Here is a 17,993-nt window from a genome sequence, read left to right as displayed (position 1 = left end):
AAGAGAGAAGGGGAGGACCACCCGCAGAGATGGCGGCATCCTCCGAACCTCATTACCCTCAGAGCCTCCCCTCACATGCATGCGTCATTACCCTCCTATCCCCCAGGCCTGCCCAGCCTCCAGACCCCAACCTCCAGACCCCCACAACACCTGATACCCACAGGTAGAGCAGCCCAGTGGGGACACTCCACTGACCAGACCCCTTGGCCCCTGGCCCTTTGGCCCCTTTCAGACTGACCGGCCGCCTTTCAACTCTGGCCACCCACAAACTGTAAAAAGTAACTACTCAAACATCTCCAACGGTCAGTAGAACTCAAATCATAAAAGTGGTACTAACTCAGATGTCAATAAGATTTCTTATCACTTATTGTTTTTGAGTACTGTTAACAAATATTAGGTTATTAATTAAATATAACTTTATTTACTTGTGTTCGGCTAATCTAAAGTTATTGAGTTTTTGCAAGTTATGATGATTTAATATTTTAAAGCCAATCTAACCTTTAATAAATAAGTTGTTCTTACTTGATTCTATTATGTTTCACATCTTTACTTGAAATAATAAAGTAGTAGACATACTGCTCTTTGAGTAAAAAACACTTAATTTATCTGTGATGTGCTGATATTGGGGTGGCAGGTAGGCTAGTGGTTAGAGCGTTGGACTAGTAACCAAAAGGTTGCAAGATCTGATCCCCGAGCTGACATGGTACAAATCTGTCACTCTTCCCCTGAACAAGGCAGTTAACCCACTGTTCCTAGGCCGTCATTGAAAATGAGAATTTGTTCTTAACTGACTTGCCTAGTTAAATAACGAAATAGGATTATTACATTTTTGCAAGTTATGAATACTTAATAGTGCCACATGGCTCTGTTTTTAGAGGATTATGGGTAATAATTTTTTTTAGAACTTTATTATTCTTTTACACAATGTTGTATGCATGTTTGAAGAAAGAAAAGTCTATTTTTAAAATAGTATTAAGCAATTTGTTGTGCTATAAGGTGTAATGGGTTACGATGAACGGATATCAAAACCTGCAGGTAAAGTGACCTTCAAAAATGAGACAAGCCATTCCCACCATGAACAAAGTTGTGCACTCCACTCTTAATGACAGAGGCTAATGCAGCATCCTGTAATGCTTACAGCTCTACCTCCCTTTACTGCTAGAGGAACGGGCACTGTGCTCAACAACACCTGGTTACAGCTCTACCTCCCTTTACTGCTAGAGGAATGAGCACTGTGCTCAACAATGACTGGTTACAGCTCTACCTCCCTTTACTGCTAGAGGATTTAGCACTGTGCTCAACAACACCTGGTTACAGCTCTACCTCCCTTTACTGCTAGAGGAATTAGCACTGTGCTCAACAACGCCTGGTTACAGCTCTACCTCCCTTTACTGCTAGAGGAATTAGTACTGTGCTCAACCACACCTGGTTACAGCTCTACCTCCCTTTACTGCTAGAGGAATTAGCACTGTGCTCAACAACACCTGGTTACAGCTCTACCTCCCTTTACTGCTAGAGGAATTAGCACTGTGCTCAACAACACCTGGTTACAGCTCTACCTCCCTTTACTGCTAGAGGAATTAGCACTGTGCTCAACAACGACTGGTTACAGCTCTACCTCCCTTTACTGCTAGAGGAACGGGCACTGTGCTCAACAATGACTGGTTACAGCTCTACCTCCCTTTACTGCTAGAGGAATTAGCACTGTGCTCAACAATGACTGGTTACAGCTCTACCTCCCTTTACTGCTAGAGGAATTAGCACTGTGCTCAACAATGACTGGTTACAGCTCTACCTCCCTTTACTGCTAGAGGAATTAGCACTGTGCTCAACAATGACTGGTTACAGCTCTACCTCCATTTACTGCTAGAGGAATTAGCACTGTGCTCAACAATGACTGGTTACAGCTCTACCTCCCTTTACTGCTAGAGGAATTAGCACTGTTCTCAACAATGACTGGTTACAGCTCTACCTCCATTTACTGCTAGAGGAATGAGCACTGTGCTCAACAATGACTGGTTACAGCTCTACCTCCATTTACTGCTAGAGGAATTAGCACTGTGCTCAACAATGACTGGTTACAGCTCTACCTCCATTTACTGCTAGAGGAATGAGCACTGTTCTCAACAATGACTGGTTACAGCTCTACCTGCCTTTACTGCTAGAGGAATTAGCACTGTGCTCAACAATGACTGGTTACAGCTCTACCTGCCTTTACTGCTAGAGGAATTAGCACTGTGCTCAACAATGACTGGTTACAGCTCTACCTCCCTTTACTGCTAGAGGAATGAGCACTGTGCTCAACAATGACTGGTTACAGCTCTACCTGCCTTTACTGCTAGAGGAATGAGCACTGTGCTCAAAAATGACTGGTTACAGCTCTACCTGCCTTTACTGCTAGAGGAATGAGCACTGTTCTCAACAATGACTGGTTACAGCTCTACCTCCCTTTACTGCTAGAGGAATGAGCACTGTGCTCAACAATGACTGGTTACAGCTCTACCTCCCTTTACTGCTAGAGGAATGAGCACTGTTCTCAACAATGACTGGTTACAGCTCTACCTCCATTTACTGCTAGAGGAATTAGCACTGTGCTCAACAATGACTGGTTACAGCTCTACCTCCATTTACTGCTAGAGGAATTAGCACTGTGCTCAACAATGACTGGTTACAGCTCTACCTCCCTTTACTGCTAGAGGAATGAGCACTGTGCTCAACAATGACTGGTTACAGCTCTACCTCCCTTTACTGCTAGAGGAATGAGCACTGTGCTCAACAATGACTGGTTACAGCTCTACCTCCATTTACTGCTAGAGGAATGAGCACTGTTCTCAACAATGACTGGTTACAGCTCTACCTCCCTTTACTGCTAGAGGAATGAGCACTGTGCTCAACAATGACTGGTTACAGCTCTACCTCCATTTACTGCTAGAGGAATTAGCACTGTGCTCAACAATGACTGGTTACAGCTCTACCTCCATTTACTGCTAGAGGAACGGGCACTGTGCTCAACAATGACTTGTTACAGCTCTACCTCCATTTACTGCTAGAGGAACAAGCACTGTGCTCAACAATGACTGGTTACAGCTCTACCTCCATTTACTGCTAGAGGAACGGGCACTGTGCTCAACAATGACTGGTTACAGCTCTACCTCCCTTTACTGCTAGAGGAACGGGCACTGTGCTCAACAATGACTGGTTACAGCTCTACCTCCCTTTACTGCTAGAGGAATGAGCGCTGTGCTCAACAATGACTGGTTACAGCTCTACCTCCCTTTACTGCTAGAGGAATGAGCGCTGTGCTCAACAATGACTGGTTACAGCTCTACCTCCATTTACTGCTAGAGGAACAAGCACTGTGCTCAACAATGACTGGTTACAGCTCTACCTCCCTTTACTGCTAGAGGAACAAGCACTGTGCTCAACAATGACTGGTTACAGCTCTACCTGCCTTTACTGCTAGAGGAATGAGCACTGTTCTCAACAATGACTGGTTACAGCTCTACCTCCCTTTACTGCTAGAGGAATGAGCACTGTGCTCAACAATGACTGGTTACAGCTCTACCTCCCTTTACTGCTAGAGGAATGAGCACTGTTCTCAACAATGACTGGTTACAGCTCTACCTCCATTTACTGCTAGAGGAATTAGCACTGTGCTCAACAATGACTGGTTACAGCTCTACCTCCATTTACTGCTAGAGGAATTAGCACTGTGCTCAACAATGACTGGTTACAGCTCTACCTCCCTTTACTGCTAGAGGAATGAGCACTGTGCTCAACAATGACTGGTTACAGCTCTACCTCCCTTTACTGCTAGAGGAATGAGCACTGTGCTCAACAATGACTGGTTACAGCTCTACCTCCATTTACTGCTAGAGGAATGAGCACTGTTCTCAACAATGACTGGTTACAGCTCTACCTCCCTTTACTGCTAGAGGAATGAGCACTGTGCTCAACAATGACTGGTTACAGCTCTACCTCCATTTACTGCTAGAGGAATTAGCACTGTGCTCAACAATGACTGGTTACAGCTCTACCTCCATTTACTGCTAGAGGAACGGGCACTGTGCTCAACAATGACTTGTTACAGCTCTACCTCCATTTACTGCTAGAGGAACAAGCACTGTGCTCAACAATGACTGGTTACAGCTCTACCTCCATTTACTGCTAGAGGAACGGGCACTGTGCTCAACAATGACTGGTTACAGCTCTACCTCCCTTTACTGCTAGAGGAACGGGCACTGTGCTCAACAATGACTGGTTACAGCTCTACCTCCCTTTACTGCTAGAGGAATGAGCGCTGTGCTCAACAATGACTGGTTACAGCTCTACCTCCCTTTACTGCTAGAGGAATGAGCGCTGTGCTCAACAATGACTGGTTACAGCTCTACCTCCCTTTACTGCTAGAGGAATGAGCGCTGTGCTCAACAATGACTGGTTACAGCTCTACCTCCATTTACTGCTAGAGGAACAAGCACTGTGCTCAACAATGACTGGTTACAGCTCTACCTCCCTTTACTGCTAGAGGAACAAGCACTGTGCTCAACAATGACTGGTTACAGCTCTACCTCCATTTACTGCTAGAGGGTTGAGCACTGTGCTCAACAATGCCTGCCAAGGTGGGTAAAATGACAAATCGTCAAATACATAAAACAATGTTAAACATTAAGACATGACCACTGAAAAGGACTAATCAGAAATACTTACACTTGAAAAAAGTTGTAATGAAGGTTAATAATTTAAGTAGAAGGAACCCTACATTTTTATGTTCCCTAGAATAAATATTAATGTTCAAGTAACTTCAATTGTTCTAGTTCAGAATACATAATGCAATTTAGTGTCAAAAGTTCATAAAACACAAAACAGTTAAGTATTAACAACTTAAAAATATAACCATATGTTTAGTGATGTCGCTTTATTACTTTAAGTATTGAACACTGAAATACTTTGATTTGGGTTACTCGAAAAGTTCTAGGCAACGGGTTTCCAATTATTACATTTCTTTGCAGAACAAATTACTTTCTACAGTACATGAATGAAGGACTCCCCGGACAAAGAAGAGGCATCTCAAATTCATTTTGTGGGCCATTTAATAAAACCATTTAAAACCATTTAATCATACAAAACCTAATGTTAGTTAAACACTGTTATAGTCTTTGACCTGACAAGAGAGGTTATGAGAATGTAAGATTGAAATTGCAACAGTCATAGTTTAGTTTTGGATGATGCCTGGTGGTTCCAAGGACGGTAACAGCCTTTTAAAGTTAATTCTAGCAATCTTCTGGTGAACATAAGGATGAGGTCTCTGGCTCTTCTGATAAAAATGAGTCTTGTGTCTCAGTCAAAATGCAGCAAGAGTTTCAACCGAAGAGCTGCCCACCTCTCCACAAAGAGAAAGTGCTACAGCATAGCACACACACACGCACACACACAAACCCCCAGCCCTCCTGTCAGACTGGTGAAGTGGACCCATGGTGCGCAGGCTGCAGCAGACAGACAGTTGTGTTTATGGAATGGGTCAGTGTTCCGCATATGGCCAACGTGTTAAAATACACACGGCTCCTGCCACAGCTTCTAAAAATGTATTGCGGCTGTCTGTACATCCAGGAATAAAATAAACTCAGAATGTTTCAGCAAGCAGCACTGAGGATTTAATGATTGAGTATTTGAAACTATGGTCAGATTTGTACATGAAAAAGCAAGAAAGAACACGCCTTTAAAAGTCCAAAGATATTGGGTTGGACGTCAGTAATATACAGAGGGCTGTTTGAGTTGGCAGAGCGGGACGAGCAGATTTGCCTTGGATAAGTGTGTGTCACACGCCATCTCAGAGACTAGCAGGGGAGCAGTATAAGTCATAGGAACTGGTGGTGAAACTAAACACATGCAATGACAGCCACAGGCAGTCCACGCCAGCCAAAGAGTCTTAACTCCCAAACACCAGCCCGAAGGGGGAGAGCACACAGGGCTTCTGATACCTGGAATAAAGCAGCAGAAATATATCAATACCTTCCCCTTCAAAGCAAACCATGATGTGCGACTAAATTCAGATTATTTTCTATGTACTCTGTTGCTTATTTCTCTTGGCTGAATAGTATCTCTACTCTGACTCCACCAAGCTTACCGACTGAGTCGTTCTGCCTAGCTAGCTAATAGATAGGTTGCCGACTGACTGACCTTGAGGTTTATATTAGAAGGCTCACTAGATTGTGGACACACAATGAACAACGTCGACCAGAGAAGACTACTTAACACTGGCTGCTGTGGTCTTCATACTATCATTGGAATGCCAAAGACAAATGTGCATCCCAAATTTAACCCTATTCACTATGGTGCTTCCCTATATGGTGCACTATTTTTGACCAGAGCCCTATGAGCACTATTCAAAAGTAGTGCACTATAAAGGGAATAGGGTGCCATTTGGGACATAGACAAAGCCTTTACCAGGATACTGTAAAGTCTTGTAGGAAGCGGTAGTCAAGTGTGAACTAGAGGTCATATACTGTAGGCATCATGGCGTGATGTTTTGGGTACGGTTCCTCTGACTGACACCCTGTCTGTACCATCAGGGGTGGTTATGGGTAATATAGCGGGACCTGCGGCAGGAAGGCTAACCGTGTCCACCTCTCAGCAGACTGAGCCTGTCCAGCACCCTGCAGTGGCCTGTGGGTAATATCCAACCATAATTCTCCAACCACCATCTCCCGTTGGCCAACGAAAAGCCTCCCCCACTGGGCTCTGTTTTTTCCACTCCCCTTGTCCTGGGTCATGGGGCTAGGCATTGTGGATATGTTGAGGGAGGGTGGGGATGTGGAGGTGTGGGGTAAGATTGGGGTCGGCATATAAAAACATATGTAATGAGAAAACGTGGCGTCAAGTGACTATTGGAAGTCATCAACAACAGAAAATAATAATTAAAGGGTAAAAAAAACAAAAAACAACTGAAGCCGTCTTTTCGTGGCTGGGAGACCACTGTCATCATGTCTCAGGAATTAGGCAAACATATGCTGGTCTGCTGCTGTTGAAACCGAGGCGCCTCGCTCAGGCTGTGGTTTGGGAACATGAAAGGGTTTGTGGGATGAGCAGGAGGTCTGGCCCTAATTCAGGGCCTTTTTGCCAGGGAATCTGGCAGCACACTCCGATTGTGGGACCGGGAGAAGGAATTTGGTTACATATTCCAGCAGGGACCGCGAGCTCCAAACAAACCTAAGCAACAGGCTGCTGACAAAACCATTCTGTCCACATAGAAAGCCCCCCTCCTCTCTAGGGCTGGGGTGGGATGCCTCCCCAGCTGACCCACCCCCTGGGGAGGCTGTGCGACGGGGGGACATGGGGAGGGGTGGAGGGGAGCTGGATGGGGGAGACAAGGGGAGGAGAAGAGAAGAGGAGTAAGGCTCCCAGAGCTGAACTGGATCCCTCCATCCTCCCTGCCCGTGGGGAGCGTAGCCCAGAGTCACAGCAAGCACAGCCCACAATGCTGGCTGATCTGGCAGCATTCTCCCTTATTTGGCCGGGGTGTCTGAAAAACAAAGCAGGGCTTTGTATTGTTTTATAGCAGCCAATGAAACTGTTAAATTTGATATCTATCATCAAGATGTTACACAGAGGTCAGATCCATGATGTGCTGGGAGGAAAAAGGAGTATAGGAGGACAATTAACAGGTCACTATAATTCCCAGCTTTACAGGGGTTAAACAGAGCATGGTTTCATTGAAACTTGAGCAACTCTGCAAATGAGATGAAACCGGTCTGTGCATCTGTACATAATTGGGCAGTTAGCTAGTGCAATATATATCCAGACTCCACATAGACACAAACCCATCTTGATCACTTTCCAAAACATAGGTATTTCTTGTGTTTTCTGGCAGGGGGATTTCCATTAATCGTGTCTCAGTTTAGGCTACATATGATTATGGTCTGCTGTTTACAAGAGATGTCTCCGTTGTAGTGTTTGCTTGTGTCCCAAATGGCACCATATTCCCTGGTCAAAAGTAGTGCACTATATAGGGAATAAGGTGCCATTTGGGACGCATGCTCTCATAGCTGGAGATGGTGGCGGTGGTGGTGGAGCCCATAACTGAACACTCACTTATTGAAAGGTTTGTCATCGCCTGTGACTAGGGACACATCGACCAGAGCAGATGAGTGAAAAAATATTCACATCCAAATTCCTTGTAATTGTATATCTTCTAGGTTTCTCTGTATTGAGTGTCAAGGGAGTCTCAGTTGTTGTTAAAGAGCATCCGGGGAAACTATTCCTTAAACCATGGCAAAGATGTTCCACTGGGTTGTAAGTTTTACAACCCAATACACACATGTCTAGTAATATCACACCCAACCAGTGGGAGGCAGCATAGACTGGCAGATAATGTGGTTTGAAAAAGGACACACACACACACACACACACACACACACACACACACACACACACACACACACACACACACACACACACACACACACACACACACACACACACACACACACACACACACACACACACACACACACACACACACACACACTCCCTTCCTTTCTTCCTCCCAAACACATGTACATAAAAACATGCACACACATACACCAACACACACACTTCCACACGCAGGGCCAGCTAAGCAGCGGTTGAGGAGGGTGACTAAAGAGAAGAACAGGACACATCTGGACTCCAGATTAGAGCAGATCATATGGCCAGTGGCAGAGAGGAGGAGGAGCAGGCAGGCTGAGACCAGTGGACCAGTGACCAGTGACCAGTGACCAGGCTGAGACCAGTGGACCAGTGACCAGTGACCAGGCTGAGACCAGTGGACCAGTGACCAGTGACCAGGCTGAGAGGAGGAGGAGCATGCAGGCTGAGACCAGTGGACATGTGACCAGGCAGAAAGGAGGAGGAGCATGCAGGCTGAGACCAGTGGACCAGTGACCAGTGACCAGGCTGAGACCAGTGGACCAGTGACCAGTGACCAGGCAGAGAGGAGGAGGAGCATGCAGGCTGAGACCAGTGGACATGTGACCAGGCAGAAAGGAGGAGGAGCATGCAGGCTGAGACCAGTGGATCAGTGACCAGGCTGAGACCAGTAGACCAGTGACCAGGCTGAGACCAATGGATCAGTGACCAGGCAGAGAGGAGGAGGAGCATGCAGGCTGAGACCAGTGGATCAGTGACCAGGCTGAGACCAGTGGATCAGTGACCAGGCAGAGAGGAGGAGGAGCATGCAGGCTGAGACCAGTGGATCAGTGACCAGGCTGAGACCAGTGTACCAGTGACCAGGCTGAGACCAGTGGATCAGTGACCAGGCAGAAAGCAGTGACATGTGGCAGGCAGAGACAGAGGTTATGTTCCAAACGGTACCCTATTCCCTATGTAGTGTGCCATTTGGGATGCATACAATGACAGGGCAGCCAGAGGAGGAATGCACAGAGACCACATTCCCATTCTGATATACTGCATGTAATCCTCAGAGTGCCTCAGTACAGAGAAACAGTTTGGTTCTGGTTAGAGCCCATCACCCCTGGTCTTGTGTTCTCATCCCATTCTAATTACAACATAGCTGAGGCTCAGAGACCAGCAGGCAGGCAGGCAGGCAGCAATACTTCCGTTGTTGTTGCTGTTTGTTGACATTACGTAGCCTGTCCCCACAACAGGGCTGGTTAGTTGTCACACACACCCTCTAAACCACACACACCCTCTACACCACACACACATACAGCTGTCCGCAGAATCATCAGCACGGGCCCTGGAGCCACCACCAGGCGAGCAGGAACAGAAATCCTGTAGTCTGTTTGGTGCCACTGAATGATGAGCACGACCACCATAACGTACAAACAGACAAACAAATCACCATCATTTACAAACAGGGAAGAACAACTGATGCAGAGTCGTTTTGGATAGGAGTTGAGTGATAAAATGTCCCCCTCCATGATTACGAAAGAGACTTTGGGCCAGTTATGCAGAGAAGCAATCGAATAACAAATAAATGGATTCCAATTGGAATTGATACAGCTATTTGTCAGATGTTGTTCAGACATACCAACTGTCCTTCGGTGATCCCATTTAGCATAGAAAAAATATTAATTAGACAAAAGGATTTGATTGGAAATCATAAGCAGGGTCTTATTTGACATCTGTCAGGGAGGCCTTTGACTAAACAGGAGAAATGAAACATTCTCATGGGTGTTGTGGTGAAGAAACCTGTTCGCTGAATCATTGTTTCACTGAATGGAAATTGAGAGTCAGCTATTTCACAAGGTGTCTGTACTAACGTGAAGCAATAAGAAATATTACTGAACAACTGATTGGCAAGAACTCATCAGTGATCAGCTAAAAATGTATATCAATCAAAATTAATTATGCCCTTATTAAATCAGCAGCTGTCACAATGTGCTTTTATAGTAATCCGGTCTTGACCCCAAAGAGCAAGAAAAGCCCAGAGTAGAAACCTCGATAATAGCAACACATGTGTAGCTATATCTGAACTAAAAATACAACTGTGAACGTCTGTCTCTACCTAAATACATAAGCACCACCATTTTCGCTCTGTAATTTCATGTGAGCAATTAAAAACTCCTGTGCTGTCTTTCTCAGAGAGGTAATTTACTGAAACAACGCCTTAAATCAAGTGTTTCCTTCCCTGACAGTCTCCCTGAGGAATCTGGGATTCAAAACCACAGTCTGCAATCTATGTGTTATTTTCTCATCCCCAATCACATTTTATGTTCTATCTGTGACTAATTACTAGCAGCTAAAGGCATTGGGATTCCCCTCAAATCACTGTCTGATGCTTTTGTGGTTCTATGTTTGGAATAACTGCTTCTCTTGCTCTTTTAATGACTTGTTGATTTACAATAGAGAATGTAGAAACTTGGGTCAGATGCCAGAAAAGGGTCACGGTGGGTGTGCTCTTTTTAAAACTGCAGATCTATAATAAACATAACCATACGTTTACTATAGAATGTTGGTCAGGAGATTATTATGTCTACAGTTGCAATATATAGACTCCATACCATGACATACATGACCTACTTTACCAAGATACACTCAGTGGTCAGTTTATTAGGTACAGCCATCTAGTACCGGGTCGGACCCGTCTTTGCCTCCAGAACAGTCTGAATTATTCGGTGCGTGGATTCTACAATGTGTGGTGTTCAAACGTTGTTCAATTGGCATCAAGGGACTTAACGTGTGCCAGGAAAACATTCCCCACACCATTACACCACCACCACCAGCCTGTACTGTTGACACCAGGCAGGATGAGGCCATGAACTCATGCTGCCTACGCCAAATCCTGGCTCTGCCATCAGCATGACGCAACAGGAACCGGTATTCGTCGGACCAGGCAATGTTTTTCCACTCCTCAATTGTCCAATATTGGTGATCGCGTGCCCACTAGAGCTGCTTCTTCTTGTTTTTAGCTGATAGCTGAACCCGGTGTGGTCGTCTGCTGCAATTGCCCATCCGTGACAAGGACCGATGAGTTGTGCGTTCCGAGATGTCTTTCTGCACACCACTGTTGGTACCCCCTCCCTCCCTGCGTGCACGTGCCACGTCTATTTCTATGGCACAAGCACTGTTCATGACACAAACTGTTCACACCCCTCTTGTTGGTGGAGAGAAAAGGTTGCCGTTTTAAAGCAAATTTTCTTGCAATTCAATACATTTTGCCATGTCTAATGTGTATTCATGTGATATTTGAGTGACTCAAACACTACAACAAAATCTATAGGCTAAAGAACCTAGCTAAAAAAATGTTTGCTGAGTTATTAATAGCTCTCTAAGGTATGCAATGACAAGAGGAACTGATGATGCACTACCCAATATCGAAATTGCACCTTGTGCATTCTACTATTATAACTTTCAAGAGTAAGTTGAAGCCCCCCCCCCCCCCCCCAGTGGGCATGCCACCCAGTTTGTGAACCACTGTTCTAGAGTACAGTATGTTCCTATTTCATAATGTTTTCAAGTCCTTGTTGATGTGGGTGTGAAACACCTGAGGAGACTGATGCACGTGACATTATTGTCTGGTGAGAATTGTATGATTCCTAAGTGAAAATCAGATGACTAATACCTCTGTTCACAGTGAAGCAGTGAATTATCAAGATAAGGCGTGTCATCTTATTGGCTGGTCCTTTCATCATGGCTTTTCGCCTCAACTTTCAGAGGAAATCTTATAGCAGGCCATCATCCTACTGTACCAGAGAACATCTCACAGTGGTAATTCTACCTATGAATATACTCTTGTGTCTCAAATGACGCCCCATTCCCTACACACCCTGGTCAAAAGTAGTGCACTATAAATGCAATAGGGTGTAATTTGGGATTCAGCCTATGACCCACTTCAGGAGACATCAGAAGACATTAGTACTGGGCTTGTGGGTACAGTGGGTACAGTGGAAATACACAGCTGTCCTCTTTACCCTCTGGGAAATATCTAATCAGAAGGTGTTTAGGGCTCGCTGCACTCAAGTGAGACTGGCTGTGTGGGGTACTCCTGGCACCTCCCTGCTCACCCCTGGCCCTGCTTATGAAGTTATCACCTCTCTCACACAGCTGTTTCCTTACTCTGTCCTTGATGTCTGACCGGCCAAGGTCACACACAGACATACAAACACACACACACAGACATACAAACACACACACACACACACACATGTACGCACACGCAAACACACACACACACACACACACACACACACACACACACACACACACACACACACACACACACACACACACACACACACACACACACACACACACACACACACACACACACACACACACACACACACACACAAGCACTTTACTATACAAAAACAACTTAAAAGAAATGGTTCCGCTGCCACCACTTCATCATTAGCTGTCATTCCTCCCTCTAGTAAATTGGTTGTTTTAATATTTTCTGGTGAGACTGGAACAATAAACTGTATATCTGGAAACATTTGCTGAAAGAAAGCGGTTGGCCATAATTGGAACTCTATTTAAAGCATCTAACTCCAAACATTCAGAACAAGTCAAAAATATGAAAAACACAACTATTTTTTTAAGTCCTCGGCAAAACCCCAAGACCTAAACCACAGTTAAAATTAAAAGTGCTGTTATTTTATGATAAGAGCAGCATTATATGTGGCCACCAAGCTCCCCCATTTACTTCTGATCAGCGGGCGGGCGGTGTTATTTTCCCCTCACACATGCCACACACACATGCACGCACACTGACACACCGACACACACACACTGCTCTTTCTTTATTAGGAATAGAAAAAAAGGATCACTAATCTGTGCTCGGTTCAGACAGCGGACTCCCTCGGCACACACATCTGTGTACCAGCTGAGAGGAGAGCAGCCCTTCATATATCTAAGGCCCTGGGGTGCTTTGGCACCGCTCGGATAGTTGTCCTTTTTTACAAAAGACAAATAAGCAAAAACCCTTGGATGCTGCCCAAGAGCCCGTCTTCGACATAATGTTGAAATGGGGAGACTTGGCTCCCCGACTTGTTATCTACATGTGTGTGTGTGTGTGCACGTGTGTGTGTGTTCGTGTCTAAAACTGTTGCTGTTTACAGACGGCAGGCAGGCCGTGTTGTCGAGACGCTTGTTTTCAGTAACACTAATGCAGTCACACACTCTTTAATTAATCTGCTTCAGCACTTCAGCACAAAACAACATAATTTGCAAAACCACTTGATGGCTTCAAACAAAACGACCGGCTGGAGACTGGCTGCTTTGTGTCAGAAAAAGAACAGAAAGAGAGTGTGTGTGTGTGTGTACGGAGTGTTAGCTCAAGGTGTGTGGCAGGCTTCCGATTGGTTGCACAGCACATTTCCAGCGGTCACACTATTTGTTTGACATGGTGATGTCATCACAAATAGCTCTAATTACTGAGAGTGTTCAGTCAAACATACGCCTGATAATGTTTATATGTCTTGTCCCTTCTCTTTCACTGAACTGCCTCATGCAGACCAGGCTAATTATGAACAAACTGCCTCGTGTTAACATCTGGGAGAAGGCTGTTATACTGTATGGGAGATAATGTGTCAGTTACTGTCAGTCTTTACTTATCCTATAAGATCATCAATAAGCCAGCATCACCATATAAGGCTATAGATGATGTAAACAATGACACTGAAGTTCATAGTGGTGAGTGAGAGATGGTGGTGATAATGACCAGGATGATGATGATGCTGAAGACAATGACTGTATATATGAACGGACAAAGCCATTGATCATGTGACACCATTTATTCCTATGTGAAGACTCAACAGCACATTGAAGCCAAATGAAGCCGGTTAAGATGGCCGGTTAAGATGGCATGGAGACATAACATGCACAGTTTGAGCTATTCCAAGAAGTGACATTGCAAGCTAGCTCAGTGTTGCCCCCTCGCATTGGGTAGCTCAAGTTAAAGGCTGACCGGGGTACTGCAGGCTGCCATTAGCAACTAAATTATACTTAGAACATCTTCTATGTGCGATTTTAAAATAATCGGTTCAAGGACATACATCTGGTGTATTAGAAGCAATTATTGGTACCGGGATTGTCTTCGAAAATTGTATTTTATTTACACGAAGATTGACCACAAAGATTGACCTTTTTCCATTCACTATAAAGGGCGATGCGATTTTCTGCTAACAATGCCTGCAGTACCGCGGTCGGCCTTGAACTGCCGTGGCTTCTAAGACTAAGTATTCCGAATCCATCTGCAACAACAACACACAAATGGAACACAAGTTAAATTGGAACAAGGTGTATTTGGGATCCTACATCAAAGTCTATTAATGGGCTTAGGATACCCAGAAGCTGCTGCCTTTCTTAAGCCAAACCAAACAGACAACTAAACAGATGCTGTGGAAGGTCTGAGAAGTGTTCTCTATATGTTTCATACACAGTGCAAAGAGACCAGGCCACTCCACTCAACTAACCAATTATTCTATTTACTGTTAGACCAATTTACGGGTTAAAATGAGGGGGAACAGGGTGGAACAGGACTCATCACCTTAGTATGAGAGACAGCATATGGTATTGAACAGATCTTTGACATTTTTAGGGTACAGCTCGTCTGTCCAGAAACTCCTAATTCAACCCCTGACTTTGGGCAGAGGTGACAGTTATTGGATATGTATAAACACAGTTGGATTTGATTGAACGTGAAGGAGGGGTCACAGCTGGATATGATTGAAAGTGAAGGAGGGGTCACAGTTGGATATAATTGAAAGTGAAGGAGGGGTCACAGTTGGATATGATTGAAAGTGAAGGAGGGGTCACAGTTGGATATAATTGAAAGTGAAGGAGGGGTCACAGTTGGATATGATTGAAAGTGAAGGAGGGGTCACAGCTGGATATGATTGAAAGTGAAGGAGGGGTCACAGCTGGATATGATTGAAAGTGAAGGAGGGGTCACAGCTGGATATGATTGAAAGTGAAGGAGGGGTCACAGTTGGATATTATTGAAAGTGAAGGAGGGATCACAGTTGGATATGATTGAAAGTGAAGGAGGGGTCACAGTTTGATATGATTGAACGTGAAGGAGGGGCCACAGTTGGATATGATTGAAAGTGAAGGAGGGGTCACAGTTGGATATTATTGAAAGTGAAGGAGGGGTCACAGTTGGATTTGATTGAACGTGAAGGAGGGGTCACAGTTGGATATAATTGAAAGTGAAGGAGGGGTCACAGTTGGATATGATTGAAAGTGAAGGAGGGGTCACAGTTGGATATGATTGAAAGTGAAGGAGGGGTCACAGTTGGATATGATTGAAAGTGAAGGAGGGGTCACAGTTGGATATGATTGAACGTGAAGGAGGGGTCACAGTTGGATTTGATTGAACGTAAAGGAGGGGTCACAGTTGGATATGATTGAAAGTGAAGGAGGGGTCACAGTTGGATTTGATTGAAAGTGAAGGAGGAGTCACAGTTGGATATGATTGAACGTGAAGGAGGGGTCACAGTTGGATATTATTGAAAGTGAAGGAGGGGTCACAGTTGGATATGATTGAACGTGAAGGAGGGGTCACAGTTGGATTTGATTGAACGTGAAGGAGGGGTCACAGTTGGATATGATTGAAAGTGAAGGAGGGGTCACAGTTGGATATGATTGAAAGTGAAGGAGGGGTCACAGTTGGATATGATTGAACATGAAGGAGGGGTCACAGTTGGATTTGATTGAACTTAAAGGAGGAGTCACAGTTGGATATGATTGAAAGTGAAGGAGGGGTCACAGTTGGATATTATTGAAAGTGAAGGAGGGGTCACAGTTGGATATGATTGAACGTGAAGGAGGGGTCACAGTTGGATATGATTGAACGTGAAGGAGGGGTCACAGTTGGATATTATTGAAAGTGAAGGAGGGGTCACAGTTGGATATGATTGAACGTGAAGGAGGGGTCACAGTTGGATATGATTGAAAGTAAAGGAGGGGTCACATTTGGATTTGATTGAAAGTGAAGGAGGGGTCACAGTTGGATTTGATTGAAAGTTAAGGAGGGGTCACAGTTGGATTTGATTGAAAGTGAAGGAGGGTTCACAGTTGGATTTGATTGAAAGTGAAGGAGGGGTCACAGTTGGATTTGATTGAAAGTTAAGGAGGGGTCACAGTTGGATTTGATTGAAAGTGAAGGAGGGGTCACAGTTGGATTTGATTGAAAGTGAAGGAGGGGTCACAGTTGGATTTGATTGAAAGTGAAGGAGGGGTCACAGTTGGATTTGATTGAAAGTGAAGGAGGGGTCACAGTTGGATTTGATTGAACGTGAAGAAGGGGTCACAGTTGGATATGATTGAAAGTGAAGGAGGGGTCACTACGTAGATGTAGGAAGCTCTGTATTCAGTGTAAAATATACCTTTCACCACAAGCATACTCTGCAAATGACAATGTCTGAAAGATAAAAAATATATGAATAAATAAAGTTCACTGTAAATTATTTCAGTATGCAATGGGTGTGTTAGTCAGATTCCTAGTCAACTGCCAAAAATGCCAGTCTCACACCCACTGTTCACTATCTATGGATTTACAGAACATATGGAATACAGATGTAGGATCTTAATTTGAGCCAGTTTAGTACAGCAGGAAAATAATCCTGCAGAAACAGTATGTGGATTATAATTAATAAAACATTTTGTAGGGGTTGATACATTTTTCGTACGGGAAAATCAAGTCTGACATTTCAAAGTGGAAATTACAAACTTCAGAAGCCTTTTAAACCTCAAATATACACTACAAGTTTTAAATGTCCTGCAATGCAGGAAAGTTATCCTATAACAGGGTGGTCAAACTACGATCCTACATCTGTAACATAATCTACAAACAAGGATTCACAGCATTAGAAGGCATGTCTTGCTACAAGTCAACCTTGCTGTAGGCCTATGCTACGACTGATCTCTAAGCATACCAAGACACTCTGAGCAACATGTCCTAAAATAGAGAACCACCAATAAGACCCAAACCTGGTCCCAGTGACTGCCTGACTCAGGGGGAAAACATGCACATTAAAGACTAGAAAAGCGCTAATAAAAATCCCTTAATGTAAAACAGTCCCTTTCAAAGGGATCACTCCCAATATCTGTTGAACTTTTACATATCATATTAATATGCAATTTCAGCCATTGTTCACTTATGGTCTGTTTGATCTGCGTGGAGGCTATAACTCTATGGGTAATGGGAGTGAAGATGAGGAAGGTTAAGGGTCACGTCAGGGCATTGTGTCCACCTCATTGGACCTCATTTGGTTTTAATGAAATTCTTATATTTTCTATATCCTATGTATTATAATTAGCATATTTTACACAGACATCTTTATTAGAGTGAAGCTCAATCTCAGACAGTGATTTGTGTCAGACTGAACAAACGCAGGATTAGGCCTAGGCACCGGGTTGGCTGTGAGTGATAAAGTAGGCCTACACATATCCCTCCAAAAAAGGAGTCATCTTCTGTCCCCCACAAAAGATTTCCTCCCAAGATGAGAGAGCACAAGACAAGGACACACACACACACACACAGAGGATGT

Source organism: Salvelinus alpinus, chromosome 5, assembly GCF_045679555.1.
Source record: "Salvelinus alpinus chromosome 5, SLU_Salpinus.1, whole genome shotgun sequence".
Classification (NCBI taxonomy): domain Eukaryota; kingdom Metazoa; phylum Chordata; class Actinopteri; order Salmoniformes; family Salmonidae; genus Salvelinus; species Salvelinus alpinus.
This window is presented reverse-complemented; position numbering follows the sequence as displayed.